The 25,742-nt window shown below is 39.3% G+C and overlaps 1 non-coding gene across 1 annotated transcript; it reads right to left on the bottom strand.

Annotated features, from left to right (window-relative positions):
* Positions 1 to 21,753: 21,753 nt before the first annotated feature.
* On the bottom strand, positions 21,754 to 21,892 carry LOC144313114 (U4 spliceosomal RNA). Its single transcript, XR_013378843.1, has one exon. It is a non-coding gene; the product is annotated as a U4 spliceosomal RNA (small nuclear RNA).
* Positions 21,893 to 25,742: the final 3,850 nt, after the last annotated feature.

The following is a 25,742-nucleotide window of genomic DNA, read 5'->3' on the forward strand; positions in this document are numbered from 1 at the left end:
TTTTTTATCTGTTGGGAAGTTTTTTATCACTGATTCAATCTTTTTACTTCTTATAGGTCCATTCAGATTTCTTCATGATTCAATCTTGGTAAATTGTATATTTCTAGGAATTTATCCATTCCTTCTAGCTCATCCAATTTGTTAGCATGTAATTGTTCCTAGTAACCTCTTATGATCCCATGTATTTCTGTGGTGTCAGTTGTAAAGTTTCCTCTTTCATTTCTGATTTTATTTGTTTGAATCTTTTTTTTTTTACTTAGCTAAAGATTTGTTGATTTTGTCTGTCTTTTCAGAAAACTCAGTTTTATTGAATTTTTTTTCTCTTTCAATTTGAAGGACTCCTTTTAGCAATTCTTGTAAGGCAGATATGAAAAGGTCTTTACTTCTCCATCATTTGCTGAATATAGTATTTTTGGTTTGCAGTTTTTTTCTTTTAGCACTTATAGTATGTCACTCCACTTCATATATATATATACGCACTCACACATACACAACACATACATACAGAGATAGAGATGGAAAGATGGGAGGAGAGAGAATGAGAGAGAGAGAAGAGAGAAAAACTTATTAGAAGGAATTGGCTTTTGGGCAGCCTGGGTGACTCAGCAGTTTAGCACCTCCTTCTGCCCAGGGCATGATCCTGGAGACCCTGGATTGAGTCCCACGTTGGGTTGGAGCTTGGTTCTCCCTCTGCCTGTGTCTCTGCCTCTCTCTCTCTTTGTGTGTGTCTCTCTTGAATAAATAAATAAATCTTCAGAAAAAAAAAAAGAATTGGCTTTCACAATTATGGAGATTGAGAAATCCCACAATCTGCCATTTTTAAGCTGGAGACCCAGGAGAGCTGATATGTAGTGCCAGTCAAAGTCTGAAGGCCTGAGAACCAGGATTGCTGATGATATGTTATAGTTTGAAAACCAGCAAGCTTGAGACCCAAGAAGAGCCAATGCTTCAGCCTAAGCAAAGGCCGGAAAAGACCAATATCCCACCTCAAGCACTCAGGCAGGAGAAGTTTCCTCTTACTCAACCTTTTTGTTCTATTCAGATCTTCAGTTGATTGAATGAGACCCATTCACATTAGGGATGAAAATCTGCTTTATTAAGTGTAGGCAAGAAGACATACAAAGGAGTTGACCACAACTTGGGGGATGTTTTTAATACCAAAAGGAAAACTTTCCTAATTCATGGCAAAGATTCATCGGCCGCATACCAGGTAATCTTTCTTTTTTTTTTAATATTTTATTTATTTATTCATGAGAGACACAGGGAGAGAGAGAAAGAGAGAGGCAGAGACACAGGCAGAGGAAGAAGCAGGCTCCACGCAGGGAGCCTGATGTAGGACTTGATCCCGGGACTCCAGATCATGCCCTGGGCTGAAGGCAGGCGCCAAACCGCTGAGCCACCCAAGGATCCCCCAGGTAATCTTTCAATAGAAGTCAATGCCACCAGTCATATTGCTCCTAAGTCCCCTAGTCAGAAGATACCGTAGATTGTTGTTTATTAAAATATGACCAAAGGATTATCTGAATGAGAATCACCTGGGTGAATTAAAAACACAAACGCTAGAACCTAACTCTGGAACTATTGTATCAGCATCTCCATGAGAGTATTTGAAGTATGCTGAACCTTATATATATATCGCTGACTTTTGAAAGTTAAATAATTTATTTTTTGGACTTCCCTTCCAAATATGGCTTCAGGGAAATAGGTAGAGGCTTGTCTATAAGCTTTGAGCCAAATTTTCTCTGATTGTTCAATGTGGAGGGTGATACCAATCTCACTTGACAGTGAATGGAGAAGAGCATAGATTGGGTATTCAAAAAGTTTTGCTCAATAAATTGAATTCTGAATATCTTTTCAGTAAGTGGGTTTACTAAATAAAATGATTCATTGGGCTCTTTTGCTTCTTGGCATCTATTGAGTTAGCAGAGTCATCTGTTCTTTTGTGCTGTTCTTACCTTTGGTTTTTCAAGTTCTGAGAAAAATGAAAGGAAAAGAAACTAATAATTACACAGTTCTTAAAATACACCATGCTCAATATTAGGTATAATAACTTTCATTTTGCTGATGTAATCCTCACAGAAGTCCAATGGAATAAGATATTATTAAATCTTCATGAAACTCAAGAGATTCACTTTGCTTGTCCAAAGCCACACATGTAGTAAGTTAAAGAGCCACAAATTGAACCCAAGATTATCTATCATAAGGCCCAGGCTCTTTATGTATTGAATATTGTTGTCCTCTTAGGTTAGAGCACAAGCTAGTTTGGGGAGCATTTATTGAGAACTCAATCCAAAAATGTAATTCTTTTCACCTTAAGAGAGTTCTTGAATCAGTGAATGAATATACAACTGTTTGTGTATAGTAGGGAGGTCTTCTGAGCTATTTCTATGCATTTACCAGGTATTTGTTAATTCTCATGTCTTTTAAGGTACTTGGGTGAAAGCCTGTGAGAAACTCTGCCCTAAACTATTTTCAATATTGTCAGCTAAAACCCAGACACCCTAAGAAAGTACACAGAAGTGCAAATAACTCATTGAAACAACTGCTTGTGAACTGGTTTATACCCATTGTTCTTCTCTAATTAGATGTGTGCTTCCATATAATGAAAGTCAGAAGGAAGGATTAATATTTTATGAAATCTCCCTCCAGGAATAAAGCAGGCAGTAGAAGTTAAAGGGCAGTTCTAGCTATTACATGTTGGAAGTAAAAATAATAAAACATAGGTACAAAAATTTTGTAAAATGCATGAAATTCTGTAACTTCCTCTTCTATGAGAATTTGCTTTCCTTTATCTATTTCTCCACAGTAACTTGTAAAAAAGTTCATAAAAGCCAAAAGACTTGTGTACTTTTATAGTTTATACCACAACAGCTTCAAAAAAATTCTGACAGTAATAGTCCTGAGCTTCTGCTCCAAGGGAATGTCTAATGATGCTTTCATACTCAGGATGGACTCCAAATGTACTCTTCTTATGCAAAGGAGAATAATTTTGAACAAGTGCAAAGGGGAACCTTAAGAACTTTTTTTTAGGTCATTGCAAAGGCCCTGAGTAAGGAACAGCATGCTGTTGAGGTTTGCCTATACCCAATATTCCAGAATAGAGTTGGAGTCAGAATCCAAGGAGATAGAATGACTCAGGTCAGCATAACAGAAGGTAGGAAAGCAGACTGTGTTTCTAGGATAAGATTTCAGGGAGTTGTTCTGGACCTGGAGTGACCTCACGGGCCTAAAAATAAAATGGTCAATAGGAGTTCCAGACACATTAGAGCCAACCAACTAAACATTGATGGATTTTAAGGCAAATTCAGGTAAGTCAAATATTTTGATAATTTTTACAGAGCTGAAATAGAGTATTACTAAACTTTTAGATATCATCATGAGTAGATTCTTATCAATGAGTTCAAATTTCTTCTCTCATATCCCACTGACAAAAGGTGGGAACATAACAAGAATTTATCCACTCAGCAAATTTGGGTAAGGAACCCATTACCCAATAGCTCAGTTTGGGTCAAGGGCCCATCCCAGAATCAGTCAATGGTAACCAGAAAAGAGAGGATCACAATGTATGAACTTGGCTTTGATCATAGCAATGAAGATAAGGGGAAAGGAAGGCCATTTTCTATGCATTGCCAGGAAGGCAGCACCATATGTGTCCAAAATAGCACATGTGATGATTTTTTCAGATGTCCATATGATTGCATTTTTCTATCATTGCTCTATAATTTTTATAAATCTAGTTTCATGCACATAACCTCTTAAATACTCAGAAAGTGTTTGTTAATTATGAATGACTTTACCTTTTCCTGTACCAACTTCATAATCTGAATTTCAAAAATAATATGAATACTCTTTATCTGAATCTGCATTTGTAGTAGAATCCCCAAAAGAATAGCATTTTGTCCTCTCTCTACCCTTTTCTTCCCTCAATAATCTTATCTATTTCTATGAATATATATATATGTATATTTCTATCATATATATGATAGAAATGATATAGATGATTCCTGAATATAATCTAGCAGAGATCTCATCCTTGAACATAAAAGCAGGATGGAAAGTATTTGAGTGAGGGAAGTGAATAATGTGAGAAAGATGATTGGAAAAGACAGGGAGGCCTGGGTGGTTCAGTCACTTAAGCATCTCACTCTTGATTTCAGCTCAGGTCATGACCTGGGAGTTGTGAGATCAAGCCCCAAGTTGGACTCTGTGCTGGGCATGGAGCCTGCTTAAAATTCTCTCTCTCCCTTTCCCACTGCTCCTCCCAACCCTTCAAAAAAAAAAAAAAGAACAAAGTTCTGGGGAAGAACACTATTTGGGGCACCTGATAGCAGTTGGTAATATCCCCCAGATCACTGCACTGTGAAGGATTCCGATCCTGCATCCAGACTCTGAAGGATAGAGTGCCAAGTGTAAGGGGAAGGTCAAGAGACTGAAGTCACTTGTACCACCTGTTTGAGCCACCCAGTAGTCATCTCCAATGAAAGGCTGTATGCAGTGGGGAGGGGGGGCGGGTAGGTAAGTCAGAAAAGGAGGCTGGGATAGAATAATTAGGTAGGAAGAGAATTAGGATAGAGTCAAGTCTAGGAAAAAGGCAAAAAGGAAGGCTAATAATATGAAACAGCTAAAATTCAAATATTATAAGGTCAAAAGAGATGTCTCTTTGTATTGGCAAATAAGTCATTGAGAATTTCTGTTGCCATACAGTGTTGATTGTGCATTCCTAACGCAAGTGGACTGAAAAGCAGATGGGAGATGAGAAAATGTGGACAACAGTTGTAGTCTACTCAGGAAGCCCCCTATGTATGAGAAGGGGAGCCAGTGACTAGATTAGGCTACAGAACAGAAATAAAGTCGTATTTTTTAAAAGGATGGAAGTGAGCATATTTGAAGCCTGTGCAGCAGCAAAGGTTCAATGGCTCAAGCAGTGCGGGGAAAAATGTACTAGGATTTTCACTGCAGCATTGTTTGTAATAGCAAAAAAAAGAAAACAAAAACAAAAACAAAAACAAACAAAAAACCCCAGAAATGACTAAATACCCATCAATAAAAAAACTATAAATGCTGTACAATCATCCATACGCACACACACACACACACACACACACCATATAATGTTGCATTTCTAGCACCTAGCACAGTATTCTATATTTATGACAGTATTCTATAATTATTAAGAAATAGTTATATGCTAAAAATTAACATTTACTAATTAAATGATAATAATGTCTGTCTCTACCTATAAGTGAATGGATTTTGGTCTGTTTTGTTCACTGTGATATCCCTAATACCTAGACCAATACTCGGCATAAAGTAGGTGCTCAAGAAATATCTGTTAAATGGTTAGTATAAAATTGAAAGAACCAGAGCTCCACAAATGAATATGGATGAATTACATAAGTATAATTTTTTTCATAAGTATAATTTTGAATGAAAATGGTAACTTTCAAAAGAAATATATAAATGATGCCACTTCTTAAAAAGTTAAACATTTGAAAAAAAGTAGGTTAAACTTTTGCACAGTGGTACCATATACTGTTTTGGGATCTATACATATATTTCAAATATGTATATACAGATACATGGATATACAATTATAGGTATGGGTATACAAACACATACACATCTGTGGGTATATACATGTACATATATATATGGTCAATTTTCATTATTTACAGTCCTTCTGTTCTCTAAGATACCATGAACACTGAATTAGCAAATTCTGAACCATTGTTCCTGGGGAGAGTTCAGGGTTAGCTCCCTGTGAGGCTCGGGCCACATTTTTGTCAACTGGTCATGTTACCGATTCATTAACATTGAACTCATGGCCAATGGCACTATAACTCACACGTGAATGAAGCATATCTAATGGGTGTTTTCTCCATAAGTCACATCACAGCCTTTTTATACTTAAGAGGCTAGAAAGCATTTCAGCCCTATGCTTAGAATTTGTTATAAACAGAGAAATCACAAAGAAAAAGCACAGAAATGCAAAAAGCATAGCACCAAATAGACCACAAAAAGGACACTTCTTTATAGTTTAAGAGCTGAAATGAAAAACACTATAGAGTTTCCCTGCTCAAACTGAGATAGGAACACAGGGGGTCTAATGACTCAAAACTTAGCCTGTTCTCTGCATATACACAAATGACCACAAAAGCACTGATGATGTTAACTTGGAAACCACAAATAAGTTTTAGCTAGTAGGCAAATTCCCAAATACGGTGAAATCTGTGAGTAGTGAGGATTGACTATATGTTTAGGTACTTTGGTAGTCAGTACTTTTTTAAAAAAGATTTTATTTATTTATTTGACAGAGAGAGAGAGCATAGACAGGAGGAGTGGCAGGCAGAGGGAGAGTGAGAAGAAGACTCCCCACTGAGCAGGGAGCCCAATGTGGGGCTGGATCCTAGAACCCAGGATCATGACCTGAGCCAGAGGCAGAGGGTTAACCAACTGAGCCACCCAGCACCCCAGTAGTCGGTACTTTTGAAGTCAGGCAAGGTGAGAGTAATTTTGAATTATGGGGAAGAGGGAGGAGGGAAGGAAATGCGAATTATATAAACAATGGAAGTAGAGTGGGAGATAAGCAGTTATCTACTGTATCATGTCTTTCTTTTCCTTGTCTGTAATAGTTTATAATGAATGCAAAAGTTATTTTTAAAATAAGAGAAAATAGGTCAAAAATCGATAATTCTCTTAATAGAAACAGTGTCTAGTTTCAATCCCACTCAGAATCTTACTTCCTACAAGTGATTGTCTTCAGCTCGTTTTTCAGATCATTTTCTTCTAGAATTTTACCCCACTTAGAAAAAAACAAGATACGCAGTTCTCTCTATAGAATTAAGAATTGCATACAAAGAATGCATCACCAAATCACGAGTGTAGATTCAACCTAAGAGAGATGGAGTCCATGGCCAATGTAGAATTGCAGCTTAGTTTCCTCACCAGTTAAATGTCAAACCAATGTTAGCCTTGGGAATCTAAATTGAGTGACATATGCAACAAACTGCTTACTATATTTCAAAGATTGGGCCAAATATAAGAATGAGAAAAAAGGAGCCTGCAGATCTGATGGTGGTGGGAAGTCTGGAGATTTATGTTTGAGAGACACCAAAGGAAATCAGACAGCAATCATTATGATCAAGATGGTGACAATGAAATACACATATGAAAAGGTGGCCTAAAGAACATATTCCCAAAATATGCTGTATAGATTTTGTCTGTCTCCATTTACTTTTTAAAATATTTTATTTATTTATTTATTTATTTATTTATTTGGGAGCAAGAGAGAGCTAGAAGCAGACTCTCTGCTGAATAGAAAGCCCAAAGTGGGGCTCCATCCCAGAACTTTGAGATCATGACCTGAGCTGAAGGCAACTACTTGACAGACTGAGCCATCCAGGCACCCCAATCTCCACCTAGTGAAGAGATGAGTGTGTCTGCTGTGTTCATTAAATCCTGCCATGTGGTAGGCACTTAATAAATACCTGTTGAATTAACAAGTGAATGAATACAGGACTGTGGAAAATGTAAAAGAATATGCTATGTTACAATGCTACGAGTGGTTTCCCTGAAAAACTCGTTCATGTGTAAATTCAAAATATTTCTCATCCAGGTTGGAGAGCTAAAGAAGAGTGACATTTGTGCCACCTGCATCTTCACATCACTGAGGTCTCAGTGGATACGCAGTGGGTCTAGGTCAACAGCATGGTTTCCCCTTTTCAGGAAGTTCCAGTGAGAAGAACTCGGTTTCAAAGGTACCTACTGATAAGAATTCACTGAAAATGACAGAGGGGGGATCCCTGGGTGGCGCAGCGGTTTGGCGCCTGCCTTTGGCCCAGGGCGCGATCCTGGAGACCCGGGATCAAATCCCACATCGGGCTCCCGGTGCGTGGAGCCTGCTTCTCCCTCTGCCTGTGTCTCTGCCTCTCTCTCTCTTTCTCTCTCTGTGACTATCATAAATAAATAAATTAAAAAAAAATGACAGAGGGGCTTCCTTCAGGGAGAAAAGGGGAGTTCTTTGGGGCACTCATGTTTAAAAGCCAATACTTAAATCTTATGTTTATCTCCCCTAAAGTCCAAAATTTTTTTTGTTGTTGTTGGTTTCTTCCTCGTTTATGACTTTCCTGCATACTATGGCTGATATTTTCACACTTGCAGCATTTTAATTATCTACAGAGGGACTGGCTTGGTTGCTCCTGATTTTTTTCTTCCTTTTTTCTCTTTCTTTCTTTCTTTCTTTCTTTCTTTCTTTCTTTCTTTCTTTCTTTCTTTCTTCTTTCATCATTCAAGATTTTTAAAAATTGATGCATCTGAAAGAGAGAGAGAGAGTGATAAAGAGCATGAACAAGGGTCAGGGTCAGGGACAGAATTCCCACTGAGGAGGGAGCCTGACTCAGGACTTGATCCCAGGACCTTGGGATCCTGACCTGAGCAAAAGGCAGACGCTTAACCGACTGAGCCACCCAGGCACCCCATGACTTTTTCATTAGTATGTTAGTTTTATGTTTTTTATGTGTTACATCCTGACAGTTCTCACCATATTTTTCTAGTTTACTTATCAGTGATCATTCATCACCAGGGTTTGAATTAGCAAACATATTCTTTTGTGTGTGTGTGTGTGTGTGTGTGTGTGTGTGTGATTTAACTTTTTTTTATAAATTTATTTTTTATTGGTGTTCAATTTGCCAACATATAGAATAACACCCAGTGCTCATCTCATCAAGTGTCTCCCTCAGTGCCCGTCACACAGTCACCCCCAACCCCTTGCCCAACTCCCCTTCCACCTCCCCCTAGTTCGTTTCCCAGAGTTAGGAGTCTCTCATGTTCTGTCTCCCTTTCTGATATTTCCTGCTCATTTTTTCTCCTTTCCCCTTTATTCCCTTTCACTATTTTTTATATTCCCCAAATGAATGAGACCATATAATGTTTGTCCTTCTCCGACTGACTTATTTCACTCAGCATAGCAAACATATTCTTTTGTTTAGTGTTGCTTTTAATCTCTTCTTCCTCTGTCTTAATTTTGAATAGCAAAAGTATTATAGTGCTTTATTCTTTGGATCCTAATCCACTAACAATTATAAAGATCCATGAATTCCCTGTTCTTGTTTTTGTAACATTCAAAATTTCATTTTTTCATTACCTGCCATAACATATTGTAAAAAGAGTAAAGGTTAGAAGTCCTGATTTTTAATCCATTTTCTGCAATTTACTAGCTCTATGCATTTCAGCAAATCATTCAAACCCTCTGTGCCTTAGTTTCTTTATCCATCCAACAAGGATAATAACACTACTTTAATAGGATTATTCTCAAACCAACTGAAACAAAAGCCTGATACTATCTTCCAGAATGCACAAAGCACTTTATCAATCTAAGATACTATTGCCAGAGGTACCTTTCCAATCAGGTTGCCCTGCTCATTGGTTTAGGTGCGCTGGCCCCAAAATACCTGCTGTTCATGATAGGCAGAGTCATAGCTAGCCACCTTGGTAGAAATCAGTTATTAAGTCATTCTTAATATATACATATATATATTTTTTGAGCACCTACTGTGTGGCTGACTCTTTTTGAGGAGTTGCCAATACAGTGGTCCATGATACAGATAGTCTTTCCTCTTATGAGTTTACATTGGGGTCAGCATAAGATTATAGGAAAAAGATAGTTTACATAAAATTAAAAATATATATGTCCAGGAATATTTATCCTTATATTCCTAATGCGGAAGTGATGACGTGTTCTCAATGTTGTAAATTATACATATAAATAAGTTCCAGTTCCCCCAAAACCCCTCCCATTCTTAATGTGTATGCCTGTACCTTAAAAATTCACAGGCATTCATATGGTGATATTTAGGTTGGAGATGGGGGAATGCTCACTCCCCGAGGCAGGTGTCTTCATTAGCAACTTTACAGGAAGGTCATCTCCCATCTCAGATGCAGTTGCCTTTTCTCCATCCTGACAGCCCTCTCCTGTCTTTTCTTGTGGGAGAAAAACAGTTTGCTCGGACCCATGAAAGACTTTTTCTCCACCATCTCCATCACCCCATTGATGTAAATGACTGTCATACTATAAACATCTTCCCTGTACCTCATTCTATCCTAAGGACTGTATATGTGCCCTCAAACAATCTGCTTTGGACTTATTGAATCCTTTTGGTGGAAAGTGAAGGTTAGCTCATGCTTTCTCCTTGTAACTTGGCATAATAGTGGAGGACACATGAGTGGACGGCTGAGATCCCAAACATATTTCTTAGTAGCTGTGTAAGCTTGGGCAAGAGACGTAGTTCTTCTGTGCCTCAGCTTCTTCATCTGGAAGATGAGATAATAAAATTACTCACCTCACAATGTTTTTGTAAAAGTTAAGTGAGATAATACCTGTAATGTACTATCCAGTACAGAGTGATCCCTCAATATTATTTATAAAATTATTATTTCTTGACAAGGTAATTAATCTTGGTGCTACCATAATCTTCTCATAGAAGGCCTGATGGCTCTAAGAAAATGAACAAAGGTTTATTGGGTAAATATAAAGTCAGATTGGATAATTATTTGAATAAGAGGAAGCTATATAACAGGTGCAATATTTTGGACCCCAATATCTATGGCCCCAGCTAATTTAATTTCTCTGAAGGGGTCATTTATTTGCTCACCAATAACACAAAAGGATTAGCCTCAGTTCATCTCAAATTGCAAAAATGATCTGAAAAGGCATAATTACAGGAGAAAAAAACTATAGTGAGGACTTCAAATTATTCAGAGATGAAGTGTGAATAAGAATCAAGTGGAAAATGTTCTAAGTTGATGTGGACAGGAGGAACAGAAGAAAGTAGCTCTTGAGTCACATTAGCTGACATAAACCCATGACCCAAACAGAAAAGGTAGCTTAGAAGTCTTCTGGGTCATAGGAACCATGAAAGATAGAACAATAAGCTCTAAGTGCCAATCTCCTGGATTGTTGAGTGGGTGAAATGACAATTAATTTCAATGTGCTTTGAAAAAGATAAAAGTGCCTTAAAGATATGAGGCCATTTAATAATGAGCAGATAATCTCCTTCAATAATGGATACTTATGACTGAAGACAGGATCTTGTGTTCATTCCTCAACATCCTATTGGTTTTGGTTGGTTTAAGGCAGAAGATACAGAGTCAGCCATTCTCTGTTTACTGTTCGTTTAGAATCTAAAGTAACTTATTTTGCTGAGATTTTCTTCCTCCTTTTCTTTGAAACACACTTTTTGACTTTTGCTGTTGTTAGAGAATTTTAAAAAAATGTTTCTCAGTGCAACTGGAGTATGATTGCTCCTTACTCCCATGTCATTCTACAGATTTAGGAAAAGTGGGACTTACACTTGAAATAAATTTTCATAATGGTCCAAGGAAGGAGTTGGAGAAGGCAATGAAAATAATTGTCACAGGACACTGAAAAGGACAAGACACTTCACTAGATGAAAAAAAAATTGATCATTGTTTTGTTCGTTGCACATTTTACAAATTATTCGCTATCAGAGACACTTTTATGTCTTAAAATACCTGTAACCATTGTCAATAGTTGTGTTCGGTTACGTTCGGTTATAATGAAAGAAGATCTGATTATGATGTTATTGCAAGATAAAACTTTCAGTTGCTAGGACAACATTTCCCCCCAGAAGCCATATGCCTGGATCTTCAGTAAACAATAATAAATTATCAAGATGTCTAAAGTTGGCTCTTGAAAATCATCCAGATATAGGAGGCTGTGAAAGGAGATTTCCTCAAGATATGAGAAAAGACATCTGAAAATAAAAAAGCAAAAATCTTATTTTGTCAAACTGTTATAGTATTTAAAACATTTTTTATTTGTAGTGGTACCCTTCTATGTACCCTCATTGTGTCCTATTTCAGTCTAATACACATGGAATCAGACTTTGGTACCCCCCTGAGCTAAGGTTATATAGAAGAAACCAAAAGAGAATGAAAGTTTCCTATAGCTTCTAAATCATTTAGGAAAAATAAATAAATCATATGACTTGAGTCCTATGGATTAGGACTGCCTTAGGAACTAAGGACCCAAGGAACTAAGGACCCAAATGGGGGAGTAGATTAATACAGAACAGTGTCAAATGGTGTTTGCAATAAGCAGCACCCAATGGTCCCCAATGACCACCCCTCCTAGTATTCACACCCTTGTATAGTCCCCTCCACATCATACCAGGGTCGATCTGTCTTACCAACACTATATGACAGGATGACAGTACATCACCTCTGAGATTTGGTTATAAAAGGTAATGTTGCTTCCATCTTGGTCACTCCCTCCCTCCCCCTCTTAGATAATTCCTAGAAGAGAAATCAGATGCATGTTGTGAGCTGCCCTATGGAGAGGCCCACAAATGAGAATGACAGCTGGCAAGGACCTGAGCCCCACAGCCAATAGCTATGAGGGTGAGCTTGTAAAAGGATCCCACAGATCAGTCAAGCCTTCAGAAGACTGCAGCCTAGCCAGCATCTTGACTGTGATCTCCTGAGTCTCTGAGCTAGAACCACCCAGCCCTCACAAACTGTGAGGTAACACGTTTATGGGTTTAAGCCTCTAAGTTTGGAACTAATTTCTTATGCATCAATATACATCTAATGCAGTGTTTTTCAGACTAAAACTACTCTTGGAATCAGAAAAAGAGAGAGGTCAGTGAGGCCTCAGCTCATGTAGATACGCAGCTTGGGGGAAGTGTAGCAAAAGAACAGGCATTTCAAATATTGAGAATAGATCTTCCTCCTGTCCCTCTATCCTAGCCCTGTGCTTCCTTTCTCCAGCAAAGTCAGTTACTGGTTGCCTGTGTATCTTTCTGACATATTCTGAGCATTTCCTTTTTTTTTTTTTAAGATTTTATTTATTTATTCATGAGAGACACACAGAGAGAGGTAGAGACACAGGCAGAGGGAGAAGCAGGCTCCAGGGACTTGATCCCGGGACTCCAGGGTCAGCCCTGGGCCAAAGGCAGGCGCTAAACCACTGAGCCACCCAGGGATCCCCTATTCTGAGCATTTCTGATGTTGATTTGAACATCTTTGATCTACACAAAAAGAACTTTTCCTTCATATATATGGAAGCCAGAGCATGTAGGCTTGTGAAAACTTTGTACCATGTTTTGAACCCATCTGCAAAGTAGGGTTGTTTATCAATCCTAATGTTTAACATCTATTGTCTGAACTTACTTCTTTTTTATTTTGCTTTTCTATTTTGCTCAACTCCATAGAACAGACTATTTAAATTTGCAATTGGACTTGGGGATCCTTAAAAGTCACTTGACTAAAAACCTATCCTAAATGGTCACTACCATTTATGCAGCAGACTCGTTCCCATCAGTTAGTCTTTCCCTTCATTCTGGAGATATTAAGCTTTCATTAATAATTTATTATCTATTTTTAGTAAATGTGCAGTTGGTGTTCATTAGCAATTCATTATTTGGTTTAACACTGTGCTCAGCTCAGTGTCTTTGAATATTAAATTTTTGGCCTTTTAGAATTGTGAAGATTTCTTATTCTGTGTAAAATTCACAAATTAATTATTAGAGTTTTAGTCTTGTTTATGAGCCTCATCAGCTCCTGAGACTTTTCAAACACAGGCTATCCATGAAGTTATATTTTCCTTCTTCGGAACTTCTTTGTGCTATCTATATGTCAGCTTCTGGAATCATGTTGCCTACATTCTGCTTTTTGTTAAGTTTGACTGAAAAAAAATGCAGATTATCTGAATCAACATTTGAAGATTCAATGAAAATCTATTTCAGTCTCAGGTACACAAAAGATAATTTCTTTATTTTCACTAACTAGTTTTTCCTTCAAATGTAATATTTCTATATCACTATTTGCCTCATTCTGTTTTTATGTCCTCTTTGACTGCAAACTGTTTATTTTTAACCCCAGACCACAAAATACATTCACACATCACACACACACACACACACACACACACACACACACTGATTAACATATTCTAAAAGCCAGAAAAGCTATAGCACTCATGTTGTTTAAAACCCAGTCAACTGAGTCCACTTGTTTTCATTTTTATTTTCCAGAAGTGTGATTTCTGCCATTATCTAGATATTCCTAGACCTTTTTTTCTTTCTTGCTCTAGCTAATTTTTAACATGGGATAATTTGCAATAAGTGATACAATTCACAGAAATTTTCTCCAGCTTGCCCTCATTTCCTTTGCGATGGTGCAATAGTAAACATTTGCTCTTGGGCTCTTCTAATTTCTTCCACCCCAACTTAACTAACTTTATTTTTTGTTGCTTGGCCCCTGCCCTGGGAGGCCAACCCCTAAAATCTACTGCTTATGACTTTCCAGTTTTTCCAACTTCATTCTATTTGTCTTAACATTCACCATTACTCAATTTTGTCCACCTCTCTTCTACCACACAATGCAAGCCCATCTTCCTCTGTGAAAACTTTCGGACTGAAACACACAATGGAGCTTGATAAACTAATGACTTAAAAAAACACACACACATAGTAAATAGTAAGAGAAAGCTAATCTTCTAATAAGGGAATATGACTTCAGTACAAACCCATAGGAATAGACCTCATTCCTGGATTCTTTGGATGTTATCACAAAGATGACATGCATTGAGAGAAAACCCACAGATTAGTTCTCCAAGTTGATAGCTTAAGCACACACCACCTGGGATGCTTGCAAAGGTTGTAAGTTCTAGGCCCTACTCCCAGAGAATCCGATCTGGTAAATTCTGAGGTTGGATCCAAGAGTCTGCACCCTGCAAGATTTCTTTGAAATCAGGTTTAGATTCATGTTTTGTGGAAGATTTCGATGGTAAACACAGAAAGCTCATACCACCAGATCAATATGTGTATGTTCATAGTATTGAAACAGGGAGGAAGACAAAGTAAGTGTTTATCATGCATGGGAAATTATCACCCATTTTTCAGGTGGTTTAGAAGATTCTTCAGAGAAGGTATAATTAGATGAACCAGTTAAGTAATCCAGGAAAAACATATATTTATGAGAAATTGTCTTGTGAAGAGTTTAAGGAAACTATTTGAATTTGCTTTGAAATCTGAAAAGACAGAAAAGTCTAAAGGAAAGTAGGTATTTTTAACAAAGTAGAAAAATTGGAAACAACTAAGAGGGAAATTAATTTAAACTTTACAAGATTCATTAATTCTAATGATTTGGTCTGCTTTATTACAAATTTATGGGCATGCAATTGGCTCCTATTTAATGTAGAAAAATATTTGAATTAGGTCTTTGTCTACAGAGCAGTGACTCTCCTTCCTGGCTACATGATAGAATTATCTGGAAGCTTTAATGAATATTTATGCCTGGGTCCCATCCCTCTACATATTGGGTTTTAATTAGTCTTGGGCATGGCCTGTGCATCAGGATTGCTAAAACCGTTTCAGATGATTTTAATGTGCAGCCTAGGTTACTAACGCCTGTTCTAGTGAACCTGGAAAGTACTGCAGCACTACGAAATTAAGCTATCTGAGATAGACTGATTGACTAGAGCAATGCACGCACAGTACGCAGTGCTTTGCAGTTCATCATTAGTGAAAGGCTTGAAACTCTGTACTTATTTCCAATGTTAAGTGTTATCAGGCTGTTAGATGCAAGTTGTGTTTCAGTAACCTATTATAAAGATGAGTGATCCTTTTTTTATTTATATATTATTTATTTGGCCAATTAGTCCATACATGGGAGTGAAATAAACCTAAAATCAGATACGAACATCCTGATTTTCACACTCACTTGGACCTTACTTTCACATTCCACTTGAAAGGTGAAATAATGGCCCCAAAGATGGGTCCTGATCCCCAGAACTTGAATTGCATGAACACAGCAAAGGGGATTTAAGGTGGCAGATGGAATGAAGGTTGCTAATTAGTAGATTTTAGGTTAGGAAAATTATCCTGGGTTATCCACTTGGATCCGATGTCATCACAAGAGTCCTTAAATATGGAACAAGGAGGCAAAAATAAAGGTCAGAGAAAGATACGTGACAACATATGCAGGGTCAGAGGGACATGAAGTGAGAAGTCAGTCCACTGGTACTGGCTTTGAAGAAGGAGGAGGAAGGCCATGAGCCCATGGAATGCCTCTAGAAGCTAGAAGAGTCAAGGAAATTAATTGTCCCCTAGAACCTTTAGGAAAGTCACACAGCACTCTACCAACACCTTGGATGTAGCCAGGTGAGTACATTTTGGACTCTGACCTTCCAAATCATAAGATAATGAATTTGCATTGTGTTAAGCCGCTAAGTTTGTGGTCATTTTTAACAGTAGCAATAGGAAACTGAAAGAACTTACCTATTTCATATAAAAAAGTAAAACCCATGGAAATGTGAAGACATCCTTTTAGGATCAGCTCTTCGGTGGTCCCAGGGCTCAGGGACACAAACCAGCTTTCTCATGGCATATACACTAACCAGGAGGACTATGATTCCTACCCCAGTGTGTTGGATGATGCCTAGCCTCCTCAGTGAAAGCACAGCCTCTCAGTCTACAAATCCTCAGATGGTTAGGGTGACCAGCAGAGGGACAGCACTGAGAAAAAGCAAGCTCTCTCCTGTACTCTTCATCATGCCCCATATTGTCAGTGTTTTTGCAGACTTCTAAATAAACAAAGCTATTGTTTTGAGGGTTTGTCACCACATCATGAGAATTTGTTTTCTTGTTTCATGTGTCTCTTTCATAATTAGCCCTGTGTACATATGTTGCTCAGTGACAACTTCCAGATCTTTCACAGTGAAGTTCTTAATTGTTTTCAGAGAGTTCTTTTTGGAAGTATTTTTTTAAGATTTTATTTATTTATTCATGAGACACACACACACACACACGGGAGGGGGGAGAGAGAGAGAGAGAGAGAGAGAGGCAGAGACACAGGCAGAGGGAGAAGCAGGCTCCACGCAAGGAGCTCAATATGGGAGTCGATCCCGGGTCCCCAGGATCAGGCCCTGGGCTGAAGGCGGCGCTAAACCGCTGAGCCACCTGGGCTGCCCTTCCTTGAAGTTTCTAGTCTGCAAACTTCCCTTTCTGCTTAGCCATGAAAATATGCAGTATTAGGTCAATACAAACAAGACAATCACTCTAATTTTTGACAGAAGAGTATAATGTGAAAAGAAAATAAAAGTTATCGTTGTGCAGGGCAGATGCTGAACTTCCTGGCAAAGATTCGGTTTCCTGATTGCATGATATCTGTATAGTGTCATTTTGTACTTCTACTTTCTCCTCGTTTAGCAAATATTTGGATAATTACCATGTCACTTTAGGATACGATGATGAAGATGGCAGGCATGACCCCATCTCTCCTGGAACTTAAAATCTAGTGGGTGTTACAGAAAAGAAAACAGAACATTCCAATATTGGGTTATTAATGTGTTTATTCACCCACCAATTATTTATGAAGTACTTATGCTGAGCTAGTGCCAGGAACAGAAAAGTAAGACCCAAAGCTACATTTTAGATACTTAAATGAGGATGGTAGGAAGTCTCTTCCACACAAATTTTATGTTTATGGAATATCCTTAAACATAAAGATTTTATAAAACTGACCGCCTTCATCCCTGAGGCTGGTTGTGGAGTGGCTGGTACATTTGTGTGGCAGGCCCTTCTTTCTAGAGTCTCAGCAGGCCCCACTTAGCACTATAGTTTTTTTATTCTGAGATCCTCCCAGACTATGAATTTAGGATTCCATTTAGAACCTTTTTTTCTGAAAACTTGGAATTGTTCCCAAAACAAATAAATCAGAATCCAAGATGACTTTGCAACTAAGTAACCTTAGAAGAGGGGGTTTTGTTGGCCACATTAAAAATCATCTGGGAACGTTTGAAATTCCTACTGAATTACAATCTCAGTGCCTGCCTGACACTCTGGAACCTGCATTTGTAACATGGACCCCAGGACTGAAGTATAATTGTTACTATCTTAGAGGATCCTCAGTCTATCCCACACTGTCATGTTTCTTTATCAATTTTGAACAGCCAGATCTCTCTAATTTGACTCTAAAGTCAAGAGGTTTCCTTAGGGATTTTGAATAAGGCTACCTGCTTAAACCAGTAAATCCCATACATCATGCATGAGATGACATCTGGAGAAGTAATGAGCTTATTTATAAGAGCTTGTTTATAAACGTTTGATCTGAGGAGAAGGGAACACTCTAGTTCAACCCTCCAAGGTAACTTGGATACAGTTCAGGTTGGCAAGGTACATAGGTATACCTAGGTAAGCAAAATAATGAAACCTTATCAATTACATTATAACAGGTCTTAGAAAAGCTTGTTAATGGGGGCACCTGAGTGGCGCAGTGGTTGAGTGTCTGCCTTTGGCTCAGATCATGATCCCAGGGGTCCTGGGATCAAGTCCCGCATCAGGATCCTTGCAGCAAGTCTGCTTCTCCCTCTGCCTATGTCTCTACCTCTTTCTGTGTCTCTCATGAATAAATAAATAAAATCTTAAAAAAAAAAAACCCTTGTTAATGGAAGGCTTCTCATTCCTTCAAAGTTTGTCTCTCTTTTTACCCTTATTATTGTCTAAAATAAAAGACTGATAGTGTTATTCAGCACAGGTGAAGGGAACAGGGTGGCTTGAGAGGGAGAGAGGGGGAAGGAGACTGGATTTGGGAGAGAATAAACAATGAATCATATGGATCATTAGACAAATCTTTTATTTTCTCAGTTAGAGATGAGTCAGCAGGCTTCACTATAAATGGGAGAAAAAACTCTCAAGACTATCCCTAAGAGTCTTGGCTCTGAGTCCATAATCACTGCTCCGTTTTCTGACTGTAATTTGGAATCCCTGGAGATATCACTACAGAGGGAGAACACTGGCCAGAAACCTGTGTACCCCAGTGTACTTAATGTTTATTTTTCTCATTGTATATTCATATGTTGATTTGTGGTTTATGATTCTTTCTCTGTTGAGTCTGGAGAGTTGGGCTCCATGGCCCCAACAACCCCTCTAATTATGGTATCAAAGTAATTTCTTGACTGCTAACTTGAAAGTCAAGACTCTGTGAGACTCAGCTTAACTGAGCAGCTGGATTTGTTTTTCAATAGCATTTCCAGGTTATTTCTAAAGAACTATAAAAAGTATTGTAGACTTTTTAGAGCTGTTAGGAGTCAATATCTTACAAAGAAGGAAACAGGCTCAAAGAGGTGAAGTGACAAGCCAGGGACACAGGACAAGAACACGGATGGCTAGAGACATAGACGTCTTGACTAAAAGGGCAACATTGCTTCCATGCATTATAGCATCTCTCACAAACACTTTTGGGCACAAGGACTTTGTTTTTATCCACTTACATGCCCATGGACTTTTAATGACTTTACACCTTTGTTAGAAAGCAGATCCCTCCACAGATATAAAGACTTCATAATTATAGGAGCTTCCAGATAGGGTAATTTTTCCCAAGGCCTTATAGCTTCCAAAACCAATATATGTTGATGCATGATGATATACTTCTTAAGCCTGCCATGGATTTCTTCCTCTTTTTCTAGTCATTCAAAAGTACCCCTGCCTAAGCATACTAAAAATGAGGTAGAAGAAGATAAATAAAACTCCCTTGCTTGAAAATTTGATCTTCTTATTTTGACAATAACTCTTATACTTTGACAAGATGTTTATGTTCTATTAAAAACACAGTCATCCATCAAACTTGGTTTTAAACTTAAGAATGAAAAGGGGAGGTCAGGATGCCCCACAGATGTGATTTACATCCTAAGGCATGTTTAGACAGACCTCCTGCCCACAGGATTGCCTTCCGATGTAACAGTCATAAAAACTTCACTTTATCTGTTTTGTCTTGTTTGCTATGCTGTGTTTGCCCAGTGCTCCCAGGGCTAGAGAATAACAGAAACCAGACCAGAAATCACGGCGTTTTCTCTGGGCCCGAAATATCGTGTGCCAGAACAGTCACTGGACTCCCACCAATCTGTTGATTGGATTCAGATTATGACCTCCCCACTTGTTCTGTTTAAATTACCATGAAGGTATGAGCTCAATAGTGCTCTGAAATGGTGTTGGCATATGCCCTGTAAACAGCCCGCGCCCAGGCCTTAGGAACCCCTCACCAATAGCCTAGGAAAATCACTATTACAAAACAACTTAAAGGTTTGAACTCCAGAAGCAGTGAAAGTCCACTTTGGAATGTCTAAGTGGCAGCAGGATCTCAGAGCCTGAGTTGCTTCCCACTCGTTAGCCCATAAAAAGTGTCTCTTTGGGATCCCTGGGTGGCGCAGCGGTTTGGCGCCTGCCTTTGGCCCAGGGCGCGATCCTGGAGACCCGGGATCGAATCCCACATCAGGCTCCCGGTGCATGGAGCCTGCTTCTCCCTCTGCCTATGTCTCTGCCTCTCTCTCTCTCTCTGTGTGACTATCATAAATAAATGAAAAAAAAATTAAATTAAAAAAAAAGTGTCTCTTTATCAGCAAACAAGGATATTAAAAGACATAAAAATAATGTTTATAATATATGGTTGTCATGAGGATTAAGTGATACAGCTCACTTAGTATTTGAGCTACATATTCAGGAGTTTATTTATATAATCAGCCTTTAATAGTTCTAACAGAACCTGGCACTTGGAAGTTCTTAAAATATCTTTCATCCATTCATTCTGAGGTACATTTCCTCTTTGGTACTTAGACTCTTGAGCACTCATGGCAAGAAGAAAGGAGACACAAGACAGAAATGCGAAAGAACTTTCCATCTTTTTTTCATCCTCTTATGCTGGGTAAGAAGAAATTGAATGGGAACCATGGAAAATTAGTATTGTTGAATGAGTAAAGTAAATCAAGATGAACCTATAATAGAAAAGTGTGGCATGGTTAACATAATAAGCAGACAAACTTTTCAGCTTGGGCAGACAGGTTGACCTAAAGTGAAATTCACACAGAAAAATAGGAGGAAGATCAAAAGATGGCCCTGCCAACACATGCCAGGGTGAGAAACATCCTCTCCTACCTAAAAATGAGTCTTTTCCCCACTTGAATCCTCAAAGAGAAAGGGGAGGAGAAATGCTGAGGGATAGAAACCCTGGGGAGGAGGGACACCTGGGTGGCTCAGTGGTTGATTGTCTGCCCTTGGCTCAAGTCATGGTCCCTGGGTCGTGAGTTCAAGTCCTGAATCAGGCTCCTTGTAGGGAGCCTCCTTCTCTCTCTACCTAAGTCTCTGCCCCTCTCTGTGTATCTCATCAATATATATAAATAAAATCCTAAGAGAAAAAGAAAGAAACCCTGGGGAGGAGCTGATCTGTGCTTCTCTCTCCTGGCTGAATTCCTGACAGGTTTATTCATTCTTTTATTGGTATGTCCCCATCCCAGCATCACACTGATTCCAGGAAACTCTCAAGGTCACTAGTAAGGGAGCAAATTATCTGCAGCCAGAGATCACCTCCACAATGACACTCCTCTCCAGACTATTACAGAGGACTCTTTTTCCCTCCTTGTTGCACCGCTCAACCCCATTGCCTGTGTGCAGAGGGCCTCTCAAGGCTGCAGATGGAGAAGACTGTGATCCGAGCTAGCTGACAAATCTCTGATTCTTGGAATTGTTTGGCAGGGTGGATTTGCCGAACAACCAATTTCCCCTAACTTGAAAACAAGATGAGAAAAGAGGAACAGCTGAGATGCCTGGTGTCGTTGGCTTCCCCAGTTATAAAGGAAGGCTACTCAGGACCTTGGCACTGTGCCTTCTGGAGTAGATGCTGCCGCAGGCAGAGTGGACTGGACTCCAAAACCCAGGAGGGCCATCAAGGTTCGTGTTGGGCACCCCGGGGTTGTCCTCCAAATAGCCAAGCCATCCCCTCCCACTGAATACCAGACACGTTTGGGAGAAAAGTTTTCAATTAGCAATAATCGCGCCTCGGATAAACCTCATTGGCTACGATACTGCCACTGCGCAATTGGGAAATTGACCTCAGTTTTTCAAAGGGCCCATTTAGTTGTAAATTTTCTCACCCCCTTCATCAGTGATTGACAGTAGAGTGAGCATGTGACCCCATGCGGCCCAGAATGTCAGCCATCCTCTCAGTGCGGGGACATCCACTGGACAGATGGATGGACAGATGCATGGATGGATGGGTGGATGGATGGGCGGCAAAGGAGAAGCTGAGCCCCAGTTAAACTGCTGAAACAAGTCTGAAGTGGGCCTGCCTTCGAGGACATCCTAGGAGATCTAATAAATGTCTTCACTAGCGCAAACTATTTGAGTGTAGTTTTCTTACTTGCTGCCAAAACATCCCCCAAATACAGAAATCTCCTTAACATACATAATTTGTCTTTTTTAAAAAAGATTTATTTATTTATTTATTTATTTATTTATTTATTTATTTATTTATTTATGATAGACATAAAGAGAGAGACAGAGGGCAGAGACACAGGAGGAGGGAGAAGCAGGCTCCATGCCGGGAGCCTGACGTGGGACTCAATCCAGGGACTCCAGGATCTCGCCCTAGGCCAAAGGCAGGCGCTAAACCGCTGAGCCACCCAGGGACCCCCCATGATTTGTCTTTTAAACTGTTACACTTTGATGTAAACATGTAGGGGCAGCTCTCTAAGGAACACAGTTTCAAATGAATGGATGGATGGATGGATGGATGGATGGATGAATTTGCTTTTTAAAAGCTCATCTAATTATCACATTTTATTCACTAATTCTACAAGGCTTAATTAAATGTCCCCTCTGTGTCTAGTGCCATGCTTGACAGTGAAGGTCAGTGGGTACGTAAGACACCGCCTTCAAATTGTTCATGTCTGCTGAAAGATACAGAAGCAAAAATGAACGTGGAAAAATACAATGTGATAAATGTGATAATAAAGCTGGGTTACTATTCCTAGGTTCCGAAGAAGGGCTATGGCCAGAGCTGTGTTTCACGGGGTGACTGAGAGCTTAGTCAGGGACAGGGGAAGCAAATGAGTATTCTATGCATTGGAGACGTGAACAAAGTGAAGGCATCATCACTCAGACTGTAATGTGAATGAGTTGTCCAACGCACAACATACACTACTGTATATAGCAAGCCTCAGTCAAGACAAAGGGAAATGGAGAATGTTGTGAGAATTCACAGAACTACAGACTGTCATTCTCGCTACAATGGCATACAGGACATGACAGAAGATGAGGTTGGAGAGATACTCAGAGACGTGCATTCTTCTTAGAGAATCACCTATGTAACATGATAAGGAAACAGCTTTATTCCATAAGTAGGTTATTTTTCCTAAAGTATGTTTGTTTAGCATTGCCTGGTGAACATTTTTCAAATGTAGACTCGCAGGCCTATCTCCCAGATATTGATGTCATAAGTCTGGGGGGAGTCCAAGTACCTGTATTTTTGACCAGATCTCCAGTTGATTCTTCTTCTTACTAAATTGAAAAAAAAAAAAAAACAAAAAAAAACAGTGGTGGTGATGCAGTGTCCCTGCAGGAGGTCAGCCGGTGGAGTGACAGGGCCCCATTTGTTTCAGAAAATGACCGTTCTGGCTGCTGGCTGAGGAATGGAAGGGGAGCTGGCACACTGGAGGCGGTTAGGAAGATGGGCAGCAGTTCCTATGAAATGTGAGGAGACAAGGATGATGGGGATGGGAAGGACACCAAAGATGCATGCAGCTCTTTGCAGATGGCCTCAAGGCCAGAGGAACACCATGACCCTCACTTGTCTTCTGGATGGAGAGCCTGGTTTAAGAAACTCCTCACTAGTGGGTAGAGAGAGCCAGAAGCCTGTGTGGCCTCTCCTGAAGGTGTTACCACAAATGACTTTATGGTTCTTGCTGAGGAGATGCCTGTTCCAACAGCTGAGGGGAGGCAGCTGTGTAGTAGTTGGTTCCCAAAGAAACCACCAAAGAAAATCACACACTCCTTATCCTCAGATATCTTTCATTTGCAGGAGGAGAGAAGACATATGACCCCAAATAGTTGCAAAATATTCCTTCAACTGTCAAGTATTTTACAGCAAAAGAAGTCAGTATGGTGAAGAGGAGAGGCATCAGGAAAGAAAGGGACAGGGGGAGACAGGTAGAGGAGCAAAACTCACAGTCTTCCTCAGACCTTTGGCATTTCAGGATTCTGACCAATTGGTTGAGGAGACAAAAAGGGCTCATTCAGTAATCCAAAACCCAGTGTTTCCACCCAAGTCCAAACACTCCTCTGCTGCATACTAGATGACTGGCCTGAGGGGAGTTATCTAATCCTTGTTTCCTCATCTGTAAAATGGGGGTAATAATTGTACTACCTCAGATGGTGGCCATAGTAGTAAATGAGTTCCCATCTGTGAAGCTCTTAGAAGAATGGGAGCACTTTGTAGAACAACAGTACAACACCTAGCAAGCTCTTAGAATCCTTATTTAAATGTAATTAAAATAAAATATACTTAATGAATTATATTTAAGAAAAATTAAATTCAAATTTGAATTAAAATGTGTGTGCTACATCTGCAATGACTGGCCAGGACCTGTACTGAGCCAGCATCTCTGCATACAAGCCTTTATTTCCCTGTTGGGACCAATGCAGTGGCTCATAGGGTCCAATAGCAGAGAGACATCTGTGATCGCACCTACGGAGAAATCTGTGCCCATATTCACGGCGCTGCTGTGCAGCCTCTTGCGGAGGCTCCAGAGTTGCTATTTCCTTAACGTTGTTGAAAGCACCTGACTCTTTCATTTCCCCCAAGGGTTTCCAACCTTTTGTATTTTAACCTGTGGTTTCCAGCATTTTTCCCCCACTGATTTAATTTCTAAACGTACAGGAAAAGAGTATCAGTCAACATTCTTGTTATTGCAACCTCCAAAAATGAGCTTTTCAATTCTCCCTTCCACAATGATATTTTTATAAAAAACTATTAATATTATTTCTGTCTATGGTTCTACCCAAGGGATAATAGAATTTCACCTATGTGTGTGAGGCTCCGTAAGACTTGAGAAGAAAGAAAAAAAAAATGCCTGGAAGACAAAAATGCCTGGTAGACAGAGTCTTAATTTTAAAAGTTTAGCATTAAGTTCCAGTCCAAAGAACTGTGAGCTGGATGATAGTTAGTTCCCATATTTCAGAAGGGGAGTTAGATGTGAAGACACTGTCCAGCCAAGCTACACTTGACTTTATGAATGTATTTTATAACAGTAAAGAAACATCCATGAGAACTGTCTTCTCTTGTATAGACAGAAAGACATTTGTTGCTCTGGGCAGGAGCATTCCATAGAAAATGGTTTCATAGAGCAAGGCTTTTGGACTTAATGTACATCAGAAACTCCTCAAGTATTTATCAAAATTTCAAAGGCTGTACCATAAGCCTAAGTAAGCCATCTCTGAGAAGATCCAAAGGCTCTGGTATCCAGGCTCCTTGGCTAATTTTGTACATACCAAAGTTTTTGAACATGCTAACGAAGACTCCAACAGAGGGCACCTTCATGGCTCTGATACTTAAACTGAGGAAAGTGGTTAGTCAGAGCCAAAGTTTCAAAAATCTGGGTAATCTTGGGGCAAGGAAATTTCTGTTCCTAAAATATTGGTGTATAAGTAAACATTATACTTCAGACAATTATAACCCAAGAAAAGCGATAGAGAAAGTGAAGTTTTATTTTTATTTTATTTATTTATGATAGTCACACAGAAAGAGAGAGAGAGAGGCAGAGACACAGGCATAGGGAGAAGCAGGCTCCATGCTCCGGGAGCCCGATGTGGGATTCGATCCCGGGTCCCCAGGATCACGCCCTGGGCCAGAGGCAGGCGCTAAACTGCTGCGCCACCCAGGGATCCCTGAGAAAG

This window comes from Canis aureus, chromosome 4 (genome assembly GCF_053574225.1).
Source record: "Canis aureus isolate CA01 chromosome 4, VMU_Caureus_v.1.0, whole genome shotgun sequence".
NCBI lineage: Eukaryota > Metazoa > Chordata > Mammalia > Carnivora > Canidae > Canis > Canis aureus.